Source organism: Strix aluco, chromosome 1 (genome assembly GCF_031877795.1).
Source record: "Strix aluco isolate bStrAlu1 chromosome 1, bStrAlu1.hap1, whole genome shotgun sequence".
Taxonomy (NCBI): Eukaryota; Metazoa; Chordata; class Aves; order Strigiformes; family Strigidae; genus Strix; species Strix aluco.
Window position 1 is genome coordinate 70587544 of NC_133931.1, and position 21211 is coordinate 70608754.

General features: G+C 40.4%; 1 long non-coding RNA gene across 1 annotated transcript in view; it reads right to left on the minus strand.

Annotated features, from left to right (window-relative positions):
• LOC141933354 (uncharacterized) overlaps positions 1 to 18290 on the minus strand; it is a 33737-nt gene extending 15447 nt beyond the window's left edge. The window contains exon 1 of the long non-coding RNA XR_012626063.1: positions 18095 to 18290. This is a non-coding gene — a long non-coding RNA (uncharacterized LOC141933354). The remainder of the gene's footprint in view (positions 1 to 18094) is intronic.
• Between the last annotated feature and the right edge of the window lie 2921 nt (positions 18291 to 21211).

Below are 21211 nucleotides of genomic sequence, written 5' to 3' on the forward strand. Positions count from 1 at the left end.
CATTGCTTTAATACTTAAGAAACTAAAAGCCTAGCTGTGATCTCCCATATATAAGAAAGAAAACGTGATGAAAAATATGCAGAGCAAGAGAAGGGAATAATGTTGGCTGAGCAGTTGACTTGGCTACTGTGCAGAACATACTAGTACATCTGCCTTATCACATTATTATTATTGTGGTGGCTTGCCATGCCATCTAGCAGGGACTCAGGGAACTACCAGCTCTGGGGAGGAGGTGAAAAGGCAACACAAAAGCAAGGCAAGCAAAAAAGTTCTGGAATATATATTTACCAAGAATAAATCTAAGCATTTGCATTTTTCAGATAAAACAATTTCTGAATGAAGAGTAGCTTCTATAAAAAATATTTTTAACCTTTAATTCTGTAATACAGACAGAGCACTTTCACAAGTTCACTATTCATTGTGTGAAAATATTTTTTTTCTACTCTTACATCTCCCGTGTTTGCTCATTTTTTCTAATATTAAAACAGAAAATCTGCAGTTGTATTTCCATGCGGCATTACTCTTTCATCTCTGTTGTGTTCATTTTCTTAATCCCTTCTCTGAATTTTTTTCTAATACTTGTCTAATCCCTCGTGCTTCTAGACCAATACTGAGAGTGCACTCACAAGTGGCTTGTGAACACCACCAATGACCAGTTAAACTACACAACAACATCTGTCTAATGTAGTTGCACTTTATTCCTTACTGGCATGCAAAAATGGCTTGTTAGACTTTTCTTTTTTTTTAAAGGGGTAATATTCCATTTTTAAAGTTAAAGTCATTTACCATCCAAGAAATTACTAATATACTAATATACAAATCAAAACAGTACATTAAGGCAAACTTCATCACTACAGCTTCTTACTTGAAGACTGTATTTTATATTGCATGAACAAAATAATATTTCTGTTCTCTTTTTAAGCATTTTCTGAAGCAGGAAATTGGTATGACAAACATTTTTTCTGTTGTTCTTAATATAAAGCTACAGCCATTCTATCACTTGGCCACACAGGCAAAGCCTTTCCGAACCTGTACATATACCGGTGTCATGTTTGCCCCAGGCAACTCTTAAAAAGACTCCAGAATGTCCCTACTGCTGCCCCTCTACCTCTCACTGGGAGCCCAAGCCTCTGGCATTATATAGACATTGATAATGTTGACATTTTTCCTTCCTTTTCCCTCCCTCTTCCTCAATTTCTACTGTATCTATCTTCCCTCTTTAGCATGAATGCTTTATACTCCACACCTTTATCCCATACGTCTTTTCTCCTCACTTTAGCAGTTTTCTTTTGCTTTCTTTCTTGCAACGCATAGCAGGTCCTACCAAAATGTGGTTATGACCTCTCCTGCAAACCGAAGCATTTTGGCTGCATTCTCCCCATTGCAGCTACCAGGATCACCATCACCACCACAGACAGTTTAGGGGAAAAATTTGGACAAGATCTGCTGATGACTCCACCACTGTATTTCCTTCAGTCCCCTCATCCAGCAGAATGGGCTGATAGGGAAAGCAAGGACACAAGCTCTGGCTAAAAGCCCCAGCACATGACTCCAGCCTCACCCAGCACTGCTGTTGGCCATGGACCTATTTCTTCTTGGTCGCCCTGTGAACACAGGAGCATCAGTCCCTAGAGAGTGTATCAAGTGTGCCATGTTGCTGCCTGGCAGAGCCCATATCTGCAGCCACATCTCTTGGCATACCATCCAGAAGTGCCGGGGTCCCTACCCATCCTGACCCTGCATCTGTGGTCTCCTGGCTCTCAGTTCATCCCATTTGAAAACGTACATATGGGAATTAAAGATAGGACCTCTTTGGCCATGGCAACACTCTCCAAGAGACAGAGAAATATGGTTTTCTCCCTGGCACTGAAGGAACCCTGCTAGACATGAGGGAGAAGGGGAATCAGGTTGTTGGGTTATCTGTGTCCCTTTCAGCATATGGGAAATCTTTAAATCCTACTACTCATCTGCCCCAGGATACTCATCTCCCAGCCCAACCCTCACATTGGGCTGTACCAACCTCACTCTCCGCCTCCTGCTCTCCTGCCATTAGAAGTTACAGACAATATACTGGTTGGAACATGGTGTCAGAGGGTCTGAGTCTTCACTGACAACACCAGGACTCCCTCTACCAGCTGCATTATTCCACTAAAAAATTCAGTGATATTCTTCTAAATCCTAGGGCACAAATCCTAGGGCACAAATTTGGAGGAACTGTCTTTCATCTAGGGGGAAGGTCAGACTTGCAAGGGACTTGCACCCCTTTCTTTCATGATGTAATCTAACAGGTCAGTGCGGGTACTGGCTCATGTTTCCTGGCAAACCACCACTGAACAACACCTGTTGTCTCCTTGAATGATTACAGTGTCAGGCACTGCCGGGAGGACTTCACTGGTATCCATCTCTTCATTTGCTTTGGACTTTTTAGCCTTTTTCCCACCCCTCCTTTTTCAGTTATCTTCCATAACAACTGGTTGATTGTCTTCTTCTGTAGCCCTGTATCATGTTCCCTCTCAGTCACCTTTCTTCCAAGCAAGAGTCACAGCCTGTTTAGTTTTGCTTCACGCAGAACTTCTATACCTCTGACCAGTGCTGGTGTGAGATGCCTTGATACAGGGTTCTGCAGATGCTTTAAGTTTACGCAGGTTCAAAATGGATTGAACAAAGTGAGAAAAAAAATCTGTCTAGTGCTACAGATTACAAAGACATGACACCAGGAAATTCCTGAGCTATGTGAGTGAAGCATCACTACATGTAGCCCAGCATATGGTCCCCAGCTGTCAGAGACAGGTTACTAGATCTTTGGTCTGTCCCATCAAGGCAGGTCCTACATTTTTATGTCTTACTCTCTACTTCCTCTAGGTTTATTACATCTTTTCAGAAGAGAATGGGGAGTAACAATAATTGCTGACAGTACTCCAGAGACAAGTGCATTATATTTTATATGGGGTCATAATGATTTTTTGGTTTTCTTTCCTATTCCTTCATTAATCATTTTTAGATTTACCTACTTAGCATCACTAAACACATAATCAAATTTTTAACAGAATTATCCACAACTTCAGTGTTCTTCCTTGCATAGATTCCTCCCTTGTCTGCATAATTTTACATTCACCAATATTGAATTCCTAAACCATTTTACAATTCAGTTAATCTGTATCTTGAAATTCTTCTGCCACTCTTGTTACTGCCCTCAATAATTTTGTATCATAATTTTTTCATAATAGTTTTTATTTTCTTTTCCAAATGATGCATGCACACACTGAACGATATTACAGATTCCTGATGTATTCTGTCACAAAAACCTACCTCTTCTTTACATAATTTTTCCCTTGTCTCCTGGACAGTTATTAGTATACAAGAGGACCACACAACAAATCCATTACTCCAGATGCCTGTAGTGATGAAACTACCTGAATGACCCCAGAGCTCCTGTAAAAGATGCATTTTACTACATTACTTATCTTTCACATCTTTGCTACCAATGCTGGCTTAGATGACATAGTAAATATGAAAATTATTAGTTCAGCAACTTCTTGCTCGGATTCTTTTAAAACCGTAAGGTGAATCCTTGTTGAAGCAGACTGTTATATCTAATTTAACAATTTGCTCTATGGTCTCTGAAACTTCTGTTCAAAATTCAGTTTACCAGACTAATCCCTTAAAAAATGTCCAAAACCAAACAAAAGTAAGCAAAAAAACCTCAAGTACAGAAAAGGAGTCTCTGGCATGGAAATAATGATCTTCAAAGACTCTGCTTGTATGAACAACCTCTCTTCAATCAAAAATGATTGTAATTTTCTATTATATCTTCTAGAACTTTTCTGTATGGACTACTGATTTCCGTTTCCTCAGTTTGCACACAGAATAGTTAGCTAGGCCTCTTGCAGCAAATGAAAAGTGACAACACAGTTGAGAGCCTCTGGGTGAGAATGAAGGGGAAAGCAAATAAAGCAGAGATTGTGGGAGTGTGCTATTGACCACCCAGCCAGGATGACGACAACAATGAATTATTCTCTAAAGAATTAAGGGGTATCTGTAGATCAGCTACTCTCGTCTATTCTGATGGATGACTTGAACTTCCCAGGTGTTAACTGGGCATATCATACAGCAGGCACAAACAGGTCCAGGAAATTGCTGAAGCACATTGAAAGTAACTTCTTGGTGCAGGTACTAAGGGAGTTGACTAGGAAAAGTGCCCTCCTAGGCTTGTTGTTTGCAAACAGAGAGGGTCTCGCAGGTGAAGCAGTGATTGGTGGCTGACTTGGTCAGAGTGACTGCCAAGTAGTTGAGTTTCAAGTCATTGGTGATAGGAGAAGAACTGCCAGCAAAACTTTGATCCTGGACATGGGAAGAGAAGACTTCAGGCTGGAGGAAGAACTAGCACATAAGGTCCACTGGGAACCTGCTTTTGAAGGTATTGGAGGTCCATGAACAGTGATCACTTTTTAAGAGCAATCGCTTAAGAGTGCAAGAGCAGGCAATTCCAAAGTGTGGGAAGTCAAGCAAGTGAGGCAGAAGGCCGGTTTGACTGAGTAGGGACCTTTTTCTAGAACTTAGGCACAAAAGGAAAGTGTATGGACATTGGAAGAAAGGACAGGCAACACAGCAGGACTACAGACATGCTGTTCACCACAGTAGGGAGAAAATTTGTGCAGACATGGCTTGATTAGACTTCAAGCTGGCCAGTACAGTGAAAGACAACAGAAAAGGTTTTTAAAAATATGTTCACTGCAAAAAGAGGATCAGAGATAACATTGGTCTGTTGCTTGACAAGGTCAGTCACCTCACAAAGAGGTGTGTAGACAAAGCAAGAGACCTTTAATGCCTTCTCCGCCTCTGTCTTCAACAGCGATGATGAACCCTGGAACACCAGAACCCTCTGTTAGAAGACCATGGCTGGGGTGATGATAAACTCCAAGCTGACTGAGCTTCTCAAGACTTGTTTCTCCAGTTGGATACACCAAAATATGTGGGGCCCATTGGGATTCATCCCAGGGTACTGAAAGAGCTGGCTGATGTTATCACAGGACCTCTTTCCATTATTTTTCAATGGTCTTGGGAGTCTGGAGAGGTCCCAGACAATGACAAGCTGGCTAATGTTGTCCCAGTTTTCAAGAAGGGTAAGAAGACAGACCCTGGTAACTACAGGCCTGTCAGTCTCACTTCAGTGCTAGTTAAAATTATGGAGAAGGTCATTCTGGTAGATACTGAAAAACACTTGAGAGACAACACAGACATTGGTCATAGCCAGCACAGGTTCACAAGGGGAAAGTCCTCCTTAACTAACTTAATTTCCATCCATTTGACCAAGGAAAGCCAGCAGATGTGGGGGATTTTGGAATTATTGCAACACTTTTGCTACTGTCTCTCGAAGTATTCCTCTGGAAAAAATGTCCAGCATGCAGCTAGACAAGTCCATAATATGTTAGGTGAGCAACTGGCTGGTGGGTCAAGCTCAAAGAGTTCTAGTAAATGTGTTTACATCAGGCTGGCAGCCAGACATCACTGGGGTTCCCCGGGGCTCAATTTTAGGGCCAGTGCTCTTTAATGTTTTTATAAATGATCTGGATGCATGGGCTGAATATATAGCCCTCTCCATCCCACTCCCTCAGGGCTCCATGCAGAAGAGATGGCACCTCTTCACACTTCAGGGCCAGGGCTGGGGGATGAGAAAGAAGAGCTCACACCACACTTGGCAGTTAACAACTCCCTCATGGAGAGCTGTCAGACCTTGTGCAGGCTGGCTGGGTCTCCCTTTCCTGCCAGCAGGATGTCTGGATGCTTTGCCCCCTCTCAGCCACTGCCAAGGCCAGGGGGCTGTCCACTTGCAGGCCACTGGTTCAAGGGTCACTGAGGACTCCCAACCCTCCTGGAACATGGTTGCCACTGTCCAGTGCCCATGAAGGGAGGTAGAGGGCAGTCCCTGTGCCCAAAAGGCAGCCTTTCTCCTGGGCAAGCACCATGGCAGGTAGGAGTGAGCCCCAGGAAAGGGACCCTCAGCCCCCATGGCCCTCCTCCTTCTCCCACATTTGGGCATCTCTCAGGCCATAGGTCTCCCCACACTCAAACCTGCCACAGTTGGCCACTCATATCGGCTGCAGTCACAATCACCATCTCAATGGCCTTTTGTTCTGGCCCTACAAAAACAGAGGCCCCTGCAACTGGCCCACAAGCTGCTGAGCTTTCAGGCCCTCAGAAGCCAAGCATGCTTGGAAGGGAGAGGAGCTGGAGCAGCGAGGCAGGCGGCTGCCCACCTTTGCATGAGGCAGCACAGAGACACTTCCTGCATCCACCAAAGAGGAAGGCACCTCCCAGGAGCCTGAAGGAGGGTGGTCAGTGGAGGAACAACAACCACAACATCATCATCATCCCTCGTGCCATGAGAGCCACCGTCCGCACTTATGCAACCAGCGTTGTCTAGCACACAACTGTGGACACACAGGGGACCAGCATGAGGCCCCAGCATGTCTATCTGCTGAGACATGGTGTGAGGCCCAGGCCAAATGACAGCATGGAGCCCATGGAGGTGGATCAACCTCAAGAATCATCATCAATGGCTGTGGGATCTGCCACAGGGATCACCTAGCACGTGCCCCAGCCATCCAGGATCCTTTGTGTGAGGTGGCTCCAGCAGCGTCACAGGACTGCATAATAAACAACAACAGCAACAAAAAATGCTTTCATTCTCTCTTATTTGGCACTTTGGTAACTGCGTCTGCACTCCTGTGTCCCTCCCAAGTGTTGCAGTCCTCCCAGCGCAAAACTAGAATAGCACGGGATTCCCTCAGAGTCTCGGCCTTCTTCAGGCACAGCCACCTGCTCCCATGTGGGGTCCTCCACAGGCTGCAGGTGGGCATCTGCTCCACCATGGATCTCCACGGGCTGCAGGGGCACAGCCTGTCCTCTCGCCATGGGCTGCAGGGGAGTGTCTGCTCTGGCACACCTCCCCCCACCCCCTTCCTTCCACTGACCTTTGTGTTTGCATTGGTGTCTCCCTCACAACGTCTCCTCACAACTCCAACTTCTCCCAGGTTCCCCATCTTAAATATGTTATTACAGAGGCCTTGGCCAAAGGTGGGTCTGACTTGGAGCTGGGGTAGCTTCAAGAAGCTTTTCACAGGGAGCCACCACTGTAGTCCCCTGCCCCACTACCTCCCTTCCCTCCCCACCCCCCTCCCCCATCCAACACACACAAAATATAGGATATTTATGAATTCTCCTTCGCATTGTAAAGGATATACAGAAGATCTATCAGGATCTTCTATTCCACCTTTCACAAGGAGTCAAGAAATGTGAAAATGGAAAATGCAATCCCCCCTAAAAAGATCTTTTCCCCACAAAAATGTGTATGGACTGGTGTCATGACCCTGCTGGGAGTCCAGGGAGTCATAATGGTTCTGTAATTCCCTCAGGTTAAATTAAGGTGAAATGACAGCAGATGACCAGCTAAAATGTTTTACTTGCTGTAGAAACAACTTAAACTTGGCAAAGGGTAATAGGCAATGTGGTTGCTTATAAATCTATAAGAAAGAAAAGAAGGGAAAGGTAAAGAAAAAAGAAAGGAGAGAGAGTTAAAAAAATCTGGTCACCACCCCTGGATCCAGCGTTGTCTCAGGTCCAGTAATCTTGGGTGGTGGGTGCACACACAACAAAGCTTTCTGTCACCTTTTAAGTTCATCTTATCATCTGATTAGCATGCTAGACAAAAAAAGACAGGTATTCCACAAACTCATTTCCATGAGAATGGGGAAAAGGTGGAGCATGAGTTCTGTGCATGCGTTGAGGGGGAATGGGGTACATTAACGCTTTTGTCCAATTGATTCGGTGGTCACAATCTCCCCCTACCACCTTTACCTTTTCCTCAGTTTTTGTTTCTTGGTCAAGTATAGCTCCATCTGGTATTGGCTGTTTATCTCTCTTATCAGTCTTTTAGCTCTTCTTCAAGGCTATAGTCATAAATTAAGATGTAGGCCTTAACCCAAACATATGGTTTTACTCAGTTTACGTCTCCTCCCTTCGAGGCTTATCTAAGGATTTTGGCTATACAACTAGAAGGGAGCAGAGCTGTGCACCCTTCGATACATTCTATGCTTCCCTAGGCAGATAATTCATTCCTTAGACTCATCACAAAGGCCACAATTTGTCCTTGAGGCTTTTCATGTCAATGAATGTTTGAGACATTAATTCCTCTAGTTCCTTACAATTGGGGAACTCACTGTTGCAATTCTTTGAAGACTCTTAAGGTCTTAGCAATTTTTGAGGAAGCATATAGAAATAACAAAAGGATCTAGAACTATAAATGTTAGTTAACAAAAAATATATGTTGAATATAAGATAATCTTATTCTTTGTGTTTTAACATGGATTTGAGACATGATTAAGAAAATCTTGTGGAGTGAGGGGCACTGATTATCCCTACACAGCACTTAAGTAGTTTCACAACTTCAACCTCAACTACTTGTTGGGATTACTTCTATGAAGAGGACACAGAATGGAAATCGCTGTGGGGTTTGGGTTTTTTTTTTAGGCTGTGCAAAATGTTTAGTGAGATCAGGTTCACCTGTCAATAGAATTCCCGAGTCTAAATCCAATAACAACAAAAAAAAACGTTTGGAAACAAAAGATAGTTCCAGGCAACCTGTCTGTTTCAGTAGTCTCAGTAGCTATTGCAAAAGGAGCTGGGTTGACATCCAGAAGCAGCCACGCTGCGGGAGAGGAATGAAGGATCTTTGAACAGCTATGAATTTTCACACCCAACACTTAAATTCTTTAGCAAGTTTGATACATCTAACCAAGATCAAGAAGTACAGATCAGCCTTTCTGTGTGCCATTATCTGTTACTAGGGGGAGTGAAAGTGGTAATAGAACAAGGTATGTACCAAAAAATGAGAAATAAAAATAAATCTTAAAGCACTTTCCTCCCACCCCTCCCTTCTTCCTGGGCTCAACTTCATTCCTGAATTCTCTACCTCTTTCCTCCAAGTGGCACAGGAGGACAAGAAATGTGGGTTGCAGTCAGTTCATCACACATTATATTTGCTGCTCCTTTCCCCTCACATTCTTCCCCTGCTCCAGCGTGGGGTCCCACCCCCAGGAGAACATGAACTTCTCCAGTGTACATCTTTCCCACAGGCTGAAGTTATTCATGAACCACTCTGGTGTGGGTCCCTGTCACGGGGTGCAGTCCTTCAGGAACAGACTGCTCCAGCGTGGGTCCCCCACGGGGTCACAAGTCCTGCCAGCAAACCTGCTCCAGCATGGGCTGCTCTCTCCATGGGTCCACAGGTCCTGCTGGGAGACTGCTCCAGCGTGGGCTTCCCGTGGGGTCACAGCCTCCTTCGGGTGTATCCACCTGCTCTGGTGTGGGGTCCTCCACAGGCTGCAGGTGGATTGTGCTCTACCCTTAACCTCCATGGGCTGCAGAGGCACAGCCTGCCTCATCAGGGGCTGCAGGGGAATCTCTGCTCCAGTGCCTGGAGCACCTCCTCCCACTCTTTAACTGACCCTGGTTTCTGTAGAGTTGTTGCTCTCACATATTCTCACTCCTCTCTTCTGGCTGATGTTGCCCAGCAGTTTTTACCCTTTCTTAAATATATTACCCCAGAGGCACTACCACGGTTGCTGATGGGCTTGGCCTTGGCCAGCAGCAGGTCCATCTTGGAGCCGGCTGGCATTGGCTCTATCAGACAAAGGGGAAGCTTCCGGCATCTTCTCACAGAAACCACCCCTGTAGCTCCTCCTGCTACCAAAACCTTGCCACACAAACCCAATACACTGTATCAGAAGTTCCAGAGACTCTTCCAAGCACAGGTTTTTTTTACTCAAACTCTCTTATATTTTATCATTTGTTATCCTAAGGACTGTACTAACACAACAACATTATAAATGAACTAAGATACAGCTTTTTAGACAGATGAGCTGCCTGTTGACTATATGTGTTGAAAAGCAAATTAAAGTGTACAAGTGGAAACTGCTATGCCATTAAAGAAAACAGTGGTTAATGGCATCAGAAATAAGGAACTGAATGTAGTACCAAAAATAATAGTAATAATAATTTTGATCCCGTTTCTTCTTCTTGAACACCTAAACTCTTTTGTGAGTAGTTGCCTATGGTACATAGAGTTGGAGCATACAAGATGCATCTGCACAGTAAAGCTCCTTGAGTTTCTCATGGACTACCCAAAAACGGAGTTTACGTGGCCAGATTGGCTGCAAAGAGCACCATCAAGGAGGGGGTTGAGAACAAAGAGGTACAGAACCTTCTTGTGGCCTGGAATGGATCTCTACTCAGGCAGCATCTAACCGTGAACCTTACCTCTCTGCTCATGCTTAAAGAAAGGGACATCCTCCTCTTACTTGCATTCTCTGCCCTAACTTTATGTACTTTATAATATTCTTGGCATTTATCTGCCTTGCCTAAAATGTATGAGAATATGGCTGTTCTGCCCTACTTCCTTTTTTTCCCATCCTGGCTGAAGAGCTGATATTCAAGATTATTCTGTGACTGCCTGCACAGTAACTAAGGAACTGCTTGCCAAGAAAATGAAAGCACCTGTCACACCCATTTTGCTAGAAATAAGAAAATAATCCTCCCCCACTTTAACATTCTGCATCACCGCAATACCACAAACTGGTACTTTCATCTACTCATTAGAGTTTTATTTTTCCCATGGCCTGTTCAGAAGATACATCTTTGGACATGCATGTCTGTAAGAGGCCATAACAATACATTTTATTTCACCTAAACCAAGTAAACTTACATGGGGGGAGTTATCATACAAGTTTAGAACAAATCTTGGTTTCAAAATGCTTTGAGAATAAGAAAATATTGAAAGAAGTCTTTAAGAAGTATTTTACATCTGAGCAAACATGGTTACACTGCATGAAAATGTCAGTAAGAGCTTTTGGTACAAATACACCAATTACAGAAATTGTCAGTGAACAGTCTGGCCCATAAAAGGATTTACACAAGAGGTGGTATTAGGGGCACATAATGAAAAATGAATATAAAGCAACAGCATAAACATGTCAAGAGAGTACCAGAAAGACAAGGCACAAAGCCAGGTTTGGTTAACAATGAACATTAAAGGCAACAACAAGCAGTTCTACAGCTATACCGAAAAAAATCAGACAGTAAAAGGGTGTTTTGGGTCATTGACACGTAGGAAAAAGCAGCAGCTAGCTGAGAACACAGTTAAGTCTGAAGAAACCACTCTTCCTTTTTTGTGAAGAAGCAAGCAAAGATAAATTGTGACCACACATTTAATGAGACCAGCCTTAATAAGGAGACAGAGATGCAAGTTAGAATAATAGAAAGAACATATTATAAATTCTTTGAAAGGAAATAAGCATGGTCAAGACAGCATGGTCTAAGGAAATTCATCCTAGGAACCGACAAAAAGAGTCTATCTGCATTTACTTTTCAAAAAATAAATAAATAAGAGTACTGAAGGAATTACATTTGAACCTTCCTTACAGTAATCCCTGGAAATATTAAGCAGTATACTTCAATCACATAGAATGAGGTAATTTTAAAAGAGCCACCACACATGAAACAATCCATATAGTTTTGCCAACAGCTCATCATATTAACTTCCTCTCTTAGCAGGCTAATTACCCTACTTCTCCCCCCTTATCTACTAGGCTACATATCACTGTTAATAAGGCTGCATGCATTATTCCACACAATATGCCTAAAGCAAGCTAAGGAAGGCAGCCATGAGATGGTAACAGATCTCCACACAACCACCATCTTTTTCTTTCCACTTAGTGTACTAACAACCAAGTGACAGATCTGACATTTCTCATCGATTCAACCCACAGTGCTCTCTGAACACATGTGGAGAATTTTAGGATGTTGTCCCAGCTGTGAAAAACATGAAGCCTGCAAGACTAATTCATGCTGTGATGTCACCAACTTTTTCCAACCCGTTCACGTTTCTGTTGTGAGCTTAAATTTGTTTTTAAAACCCTTTCATCTGAATTCTGTTCTTTCTTAACATTTGCATGTCACGGCCTCTTTGTTAAGCTTGTGTCCTGTCAGTAACCATAACTGCAGAACTGTTTGGGTATCACGGAGTACGTTCAGAGAGCTCAAAGCTTAAGTCAGCTATGGTTGGAACACTCCAAAAATGAGAAACCACCTGTTAACAGACTCCCAGACTGCTGTAAAAGAATTATTCCCTGGATTAACAAATTTGCCAAAAATCTGAAGACATACATTTGCAGTAGAGAATAAGATCTCTCTTTCTCTCTGACAATGTAATTGGTTTTTTGCCAAACACCAAGAATTTTTAAGGAGCAAGCTATTTGTTAATGGCAGAATTATTTTTTTGGCTAATTCATGGCTAGACTTTCTGTTCAAGCTTTCATTATTAAAAGAGATTAGTTAGTATCTTCAAAACAGATGGTAGAAACTTAGAAATGTATAGGCTATAAGAAGACCAGCTTCAAAGACCAGCTATAAGACGACCAGCAAACTCACTGTGTTTTTGTTTTGGTGAGGTTTTTTAAATTTAAATAGGATGCTTCCTTTAGTATTTTGTGCGGATGGTTTGTGTTTTAAGGGAGAGAAGTACAAGAGGAGAACAGCAGTCTTACAGTCAGGCTTTGGGTCAGATTTGAGAAATGCTGCAGTACCTCCTGCTCTGCCTCCAACAGCTGCCTGGTACTTCTCCCATTCACTGCTCTTAATAGATAGACCACAAAATGCTAATAAATGCGTTTCCTTTTGCTTGGTTTATTAAAAAACAAAAGCTAGAAAATAGTTACTTAACATTCGTCACCCTATGTAAGTTTTGCCAGGATTTATTTCCTTTTGTCAGACTTGTATTTAATCTGCTTTGGTCTACGTATAGTTATACCAGAGTCTTACAGAGAGGGACTATTAACTCAGTTTTACATGATCACAGCCCAGGACACCACTACCCTTGAATTTGCCGCTTTTTCTATATCTGCACATAACTGTAATTTACCTAAGAAAGGATTTGTTCTGGGCAAATTCTCTTTACATGAAGTGTTCATTTTGACTGTTCATTTATCTTTTCTGATAATGTAATTTAAAAGATGTATGGAGAATGAATACTATTATCCTTCTAGGCAGTTCTGGGGCATTTTATTTTTAAATAGTTTCCAAGTTCTTCTATTTGTACTTAGTATTGAATGTTTTCTAAAATTTCTTCCATGTACCACGCATATATATTTTCAGTATTACTAAAAAAAAAAAAAAAAAAAAAATCAGACAAAAATTTAGACCAAAGTTTGCTGCCTCTGAATTCTTCTGTTTTCCCCAAATACCCACTAGTTCTCATCTTTTCTTCGCTACTTCTTTCCCTATCCCAGTAAGTTCCACCACCTCGAATTCTCCTTTGTTTCTGCTTTTATGTCAATTATCAGTGGCTTATGTCAAGACTTAAGTGTTTTTAAGATGGAACAGGTTATAATGAGGTATAGTTTATGTGATTTAAAATACTTTTTCTTTTTTGCTATTGTAAAAAGCCACAGAAGCATACAGAAGATATATAGGAGCCATAGATGTACATAGAAGATGTATATATCTGTAAGTCTTTCATATACCCAGACATGCACACACATTTTTCTTGGCATTTTGTATTCAAAAGTAATAAAGTTAGACAGAAAATATTTCACAGGTGACCTGCTGCCAAGAAGAATTTGAATTATTTTTGGTCATTTTGAGTTATGAGGTCTCAAGATAAAAGAAAAGAACATTAAGAATAAGCCATTAAGTCACTTAACCAAACAGTCCTAAAGGAGTTTACTGCTAAAGTGAACCACATTTCACTGTTCCTCTACCTGCTGTAATGAATGATACATGAAGCACTTCAGATAGTACCATGGGGTTCAGAGTAATGAGCTGACAATGTGACTTTTCTTGGCTTCACTGGCAAGCAACCAAAAAAAAAGTATTAAATCATTGTGGGCTTGTTGGTGGGTTTTCTTCCCCCTCAACTTTTTCCAACTGCCTAATGCACACATACATACGTTTACTTGAATGACATAAGGCTTTTTTCACCCACCCTTCATAATGCAGGAAGTACTGCATCATTATTTGCTTTGTAACTGAGTCAGGATTTACCAACATGGAATGCTATCTTTGTATTTGTAAAAATATTTTACAAATATCCATATAGTGAAATCCTCGTGCAATAAATATGTCTCAGTGAAGACAGTACAGAAAGTAAAAAGTAGGGATAAAAAGAAAATAATCTAAGCTTAGACTCTCATACTGGCCAGTTTGGTTTTGTTGCATACGCTTCAGCTCCACTTTTTAAATTATATCAAGTAGTCATAAAGGAAAGGAAGAAAGGACAATTATTCTACACTTTTTTTAACATAAAACCTTATTTGAAAAACTAGGCCAGGATACAGAGGAACTTGGCAATTACAGAATTACAGCACATAAAAATCCCTTGCTCAGCTCCAAGACCAGAAATCATAGTGGTAATATTTCCTATATAACAAAAGATGAACACATAATCACGTGGATTTGGCTTGACAACAGCCAGTGAGATAAATAGTTAGAGCTGAAGACAGACAAAAAGAGAAAGAGGGGGCAGGGGGGGAAGTCGTGGAGGGGGGAGGCAGGTGTGTGTGGTTGGATTCAGAGTCCAGAAAACATCGCTTGTGTTTCTACCTCAGTCATCATTACACTAACTGGAATAATAGCCAAATTGTTAGAATATTTGGCAAGGAACCAAAGCTCTGATGCCTGTGCTCATTACTTGCAAGTTTGCACCCTCAGCCCTCGTGTTACTAAGCACATCCTATACAACAAAGTACTCTTACTGTAAGAAAGCAGCCATATCCATCCTTTTGCTAACATTTTTGCCATCATCCAACCAATTCAGCAGAAATTCATGCACTCAGAAAGAAACCATGCAGGAGGAAAGCAGATGCTAGCTTAAGAGGCTATGACACTCAGTCAGATGCAATATGGTTTAGGATCCCAGCACACACTTCCTTTCATTGTTTGTTTTACATTAGATGATCCCTGAATCAGAAAAATCCCCTCCACCAAACTAGACATAGTCTGGAGAATAGAATAATCTATGGCTGATTGAGAGTAAAATGAAATAAAACAGGAATTTCATACAATTTATGTTATTTATTTTTTTCTTATCTCCACAAATATAATACATAGAAAAGGTTATTTCTTCAGAGGTTGATGTACAGAACCTTAGTTAGTCTACTAACACCAAAACCCATAAAAGCTTCAGACTGAAATATTTCTACACAACATGTATTCCCACACCATTTTCACTTGACTGTGGACGTAGGTTCCCACTTCATTTACCATTAATTTGCTTATGGAGCTCTGTCGCAGGTGAATTAAGAGAAGTCATCATTATAGGGTTAGCTCAAAGGGTTTCATTAATGATCAAACAATGATCAAATGGTAATTAATCAATGATTGAATGAAAATCAAATGGTAATTAAGCAATAATTGAAAGCTAGTGATTTAGACAGTGGTGAAACACTCTACTACTTACTACACTTTTAATAATTAAACTATAGCTAGATATAGATAAATGTCACTAGCATACAGTATACTTTAGGCCTAATGTAAAATATCGCTTACCTCATTATAGATGTCAGATGCCAGGTCAGGGGTGTCTCAGCCTCAAGGAGTCACCCTGAGAGCTGTCCCTGATGATCGCCACCAAGCAGCCTGCTGCCCCATGGGAGAGCTCGGTGGGCTTGCAGGGGCTACGAATTTTTATTGCACTAAGTGACTGACTCGTAGTCAACCTCCACCTTTGGTATATGTGCAGGTGTAGCAGTTTTAGTTTTGTCTAGTCCCAGCTCAGGCTGGCACTGTTAGCTCCTGGTAAGAGATGGCCTTGGCTCCTTAGGCCTGGCACAGCCCTCAGGTCGCACAGCAGGGCTGGCTTCAGCCAGGTTTCCTTGTTGGTGACACCCAAACCAACGTGCTGCTCACTCATCCAGAGTGGGGATACCCCTCACAGGCTCCCAGGCATCAGCAAAGGCCGAGGTTATTCCAAATAAATTTGAGAGGTGGCAGGTAAACCATTACATATTACCTGCATACACATCATTGCACAGAATGGCCCAAATGGAGGTAAGCAAGTAGATGGAGACTGTGAAATAGAGAAGTGTAGAAAAGTCATATTTTGTTGTACTAGATTGTAAGATTTATAATATCAGCTTCTTTTCAGCTTCCAAATATATGGATTTTTTCAGGTTATGCAAACATTTTTTTTAAAAAAAGGGTAGTATACAAAATTAATAAATAGAACAAAATGGAATTCCCTAAAATACCAATAAGCTACCTACCAAGAAACTGTCATTGGCTAGTAAGATCATCTGTTTCAGCAACACAAGAATTTGAACATTGAGTAGGAAGGTTTGTTTCCTTTTTGAAAGGAGAAAAAACCCATTTCATAGATTATGACCACATAGATCATCAAAAATCAGGTTATTCATAATTCTGACCTTGGATGAAACACAGGCAATTTCAAGAAAGCAAGTTTGACATGCTTCTTCCTCTTTGACTTGAATGGGTACAGCACAGCAGACCAGGTGTCTTGATTCACAACATTTTATTTCCAGGTATTTTTCCCTGTTCCCACAGCAATACAGTCAGTTACAGAGTTCATAACAACAAATGGGGAAGCGATTAACTTCACCAAATAAAGTGAGCAACTGTAGCAACCTCAAGAAACCAACCATTTTTTTGTTCATTAAATAAACAGAAGTGTCACTAGAACTGTTGGAAAAACCTTAAAATATGTGGAGAAGGTTCAAAAAACAAAAATCTTAATGGAATGGGACTTTGCTTTTCCCAAAATACTTCTGGTTTGCAGCATATTTTTAAAGTATTCAGATAGAACTTCAGAACTGAAAAGCTCAATCACAAGCTGGAAAATGAGGGGTTTCACATGTGATGAATTAATAAATAAACAAACCCTGGCTTGGGTATTCCTCCCTCCACCACAAACACACACATCCCCATATCTGCAAAGCAAACAATCACAGAAAAAAATTACTATTATTATGAAATTTTTAGCACTTTTCAATCAGTTAAGAACTTTGGATAAGAGCCTGCTTTAAGAGGGAATAGCAGATTATAGTTACAAATAACTACATAAACTATTGATGCATATGATCATAACAAACCAAATGAAACAAAAGATAAAACCAGTAGAAAATAGGGAACACAGAAAATGTTCTCCATAAATTAATCAAAACTTAAAGAACAGGGGACACAAGGAAAAATGCATATTGTAAAAGATATAAGGCCAGTAAATATTTTGAGTACATTAGGAAAAGTTTTACACTATTGTTATATTTCTATCATTAGATGAAATTAGAAATAGCTAGGTGGCAGATTTCAGAAAGTTGTTCCAAATGAGGAAATCCTTGTCAAACAAGGATGTTTCTCATTAGGCAAGGCCTGACACCAAGCAAAACTGTAATCCAGAATTAGAAAGAAATACAAAACCACATCTGGTTATGCAAATATTTGCAGAGGAGTAAAAAAAGACAGAGATAGAACTGCATACAAAGCGATTTGAACCACTCAGCTGCGCACATCTAAGCTCAATGAAATTTCATACAATCAAGTGCAAGGTCACACAGTCAGAAACAGAACTAGCATACAGAACAAATCTATAGCATAGGAACTGCTAGGATCTAAAGGGCATAGCGGACAACCAAGTCTGCATAAACTTCCAGCACTACGTTATCCAAGAAGGTGAACGTGTTCCCTTGTATACGAAGGGGATTCCCTCCCCAGTACTTACTTTCTGCATGCAGCAGCAATGTGCTTAATACTAAGTTATTACGTTCACTGTAGCTAATCATATTTTAATGGTGTTGAAAAATTGCTGAGTGCTGAGTCACAAAAAAAAATAAAAACTCATTCTGTGCATCTTAGCAAAAGAAAGGTTATAGGATAAGGTATATGAAAGCCTTCATGAAGGTAAAATAACAGACACTAATCATTCTTTTAATGGAGCAGGAAACAATAAGAATGAGCAGCAAGATGCTGCCATCAACAGAATCTTTAAATATTACCGTATTAGCTTTCTTACAGTTTTCTGAAGGCTTACCTGTGTTCCAAGAGGTTAGATCTGTCAATATCAGTGACAGGGAAAGCTCTTCAGCCAATTGTTTTCAATGTTATCCAGTCCTGCAAATGTAAAGGTTTTTACTGGGAGTATATGCCTAACATCCTTTCCATTTACTGTTGGAATAGAACATATTTCACCATTGTTCAATACAAGTATCATCTGTTTTCCAATCACAGGACATTATTTATTAAATATTTTCTCTCCTTTTAATACGTCTAGTATTTTTATCTCTTTAATGTAGACCACTATCAAGGATTATTGTTTGGGGTTTTTTATTGTTTGTTTCTTGGTTTGGTGTTTGGGGGTGTGTGTGTGTGTGTTAAATATACCTTAAAAACCCTTCCAATTGCTCTTAGCATTAAAAAAAGATAGATGTTTTACTGCTATGTACAGGGTCCCCTAATATTGTGTTAGGCTCCCCCAAAATGTCTCAGTATAATGACTTCTAATTTATGCTAATTGGCAGAAACATCAGACATTTCATGATTAAACAGTAAAAGCTTTATTCCATGGCTGTTCTTGAGGAAGATGCTGTTATCCAACACAGGACATGCTGAATGCTAGCTACTTCATCAAAGCCATGAAAAACCTGAGAAGCCACTGTAATCCAGAGTGGCATTGAAGAGGGTAAGCAAAGCTTAGAAAAGTATAAGCCTCTTCATTCCAGAATCTGGTATAGTATCGAGAGCACCACAAAAGCAATATTGACAAAAATAAAATTACAGTAACCTTTGGGAGCTGGGACTTAAGTTTGAATGGAAACAATCCTTTTTCATTTTCATCCCAAGAAATAGTGCAGATTTCACATATATTCTCTTAACTGAGAAAGTAAGAACAGATATGAAGTCCTCTAGTTGTCCTAAAGCACTGACTTTTTAATTTTAGTTTGTCTGCCTTTGTTAGGCCCTGAGCAGATGATAACAATTCCTCATGATAAACATCAGGATTTAAGGTTTGATCTTTTTCCACATTTCTACAAAGCCAGAGACTCTTTTGCAACAGCAGAGTTCAAGTCCCCATCACTCAGACTGCTAGAGTATTTTTGTGGGAAAACAAAGTTCAAGTCCTTTCTGTGCCTTATTCAGAACAAGGTCTGGAGGACATTTTTGACAGCACCACTGTTCAGTGGAACCAGTGTCTCTGGCCTGATACATGTTTCATTTCTACAGACTGAGAATGGACCAGAGCAATGATCTAATTACCTTTGTAACACAGTCCATAATGGTTTCCAGATTCCAGCCTTGTTTCAATTAATACACATTTTACAAAATATGAACCTTAAAAACAGAGTCATGAATGCTGCAGAATCTACTGCAGTCCTTGGTAAATCACACTGTGAAGTCCCATTTCCCCTGGTCTGAATCTGCTTGTCTATAGCTTCCAGCCACTAGATCTTACCCTTTTTAGCCAGACTAAAGATCCATTATCATGGTTTTGTTCCCTGCATTTGTACTGGTAGACCTTGATCAAGTCATGCCTTAACCTCATTTATGAGGAAGAGCAAAGATGAAGCTTTCACTACACAACACATTTTCTACTCTTGTAATTAGCGTCATGGCTTTTTCTGAACTTTGTCTAATTTAGCCATACTAATTAATGAACTACAGACCCCAAACTGGACACAGTATTCAAGTAACAAATGCACTCATGTGAAATTCAGAAAGATATGCCTACTCAATGCACCCCTATTTATTCCCCAAAAGTTCAATAAAGTTATTTAAGATACAGAATTGAACTGGAAATTCATAGTGATACGATGATTAACAAACTCCCCCAGACAAATGTAATAGTCAATGTTTTCTGTTACGTGAAGTTATTAAGGCTGCTACTCACACAGGATAAATCGCCACTCAGGCTGTTACAGTTACCACTTCACAGAATTTTTGCAATAAATATGGACAGCATTTTATTTTTCCTGTACAATTCATTGCACTGAAACACATTCAGCTTTGTGTCAACTTTGGTTGGGTAAGCAGCAGCAAAGAGTATCACTGCTGAATCTTCTTCCTTACTTAACAATGCTTCATCCTTTCAATCCTCAGCAAATCATCTGTAGCTATTATGTGGGGTTTTTAGGACATTGATAAGAAGCTAAGTGCCATAGGGTTGAGAAAGGATGCCATCAAGAATCCAAGAGGAATGCATCCTTTCAGCAATGAGTCTCATTTTACACTGACATTTTCACACCTAAGAATTAGCTACCCTTTAATACATGTAAAACATGTGAAGTGTTGCTGGTTGATCACACAAGACTTTCATTTCTGAATAAAAATATGGACTACTAAGTCTAATCTTTACTGAAATCAGAGGATATTACATTAACTTTTAGTTTTATCAACCACTACTTCTAATTTCATCAAAAATACATCATGCTAGCTTGACATGGTCTGGTTTTCCTATAATTCATGTTGATTGGCACTAATTATACAACACTTCTTTAATTCATTATTAATTAGGTCCCTTATTATTTTGCCCAGAAGTGATGTCAAGCTGACAGACATGTAATTATCCAGGTCATGCCTTTTACCCTCTTTGACTGTTGGCACGTTAGCCATTTTTGTGCTCTTGCTCCAGTATTTCAAAGCTTATCAAAAAACAACATTAATGATAGAGGAAGTTCATTGGACAGCCCTGTTGAAACTAATTATCTGGCCATGCCAATTTAACAATGTCTAAATTTAGCACCTACTAAAGAGCAACCCCTTGAGTGCCTATTACTAGAAATTATTTCATTGACTTCCCATTATACAATTACATAATATAACACACACCTTTTAGTTTTTCTATCTTTTTACATTGCTTAACAATTTCACCACATTCCTCTCACATTAGACGAATACATCTGTTAAGACTCTGTCCCATTCTAAAGTAATTCAGTGCTTCTTATCAACCTTAGTTATGCTTGCTATCAGTCTTGTTTCTCTTCTATTTTCTTCAGCCTTTTACAATATATGTATTATTTAATTTTATAGCTCTACTAGCTGTCCTCTGAACATGAGGATAAGTTTTTAATCCATGTGACCTCCTTTAGTCCTGGATCTAAGCCAACAAGTAAAATTTCCATATAGCACACCCAACTATTTTTTTTTAAACTTT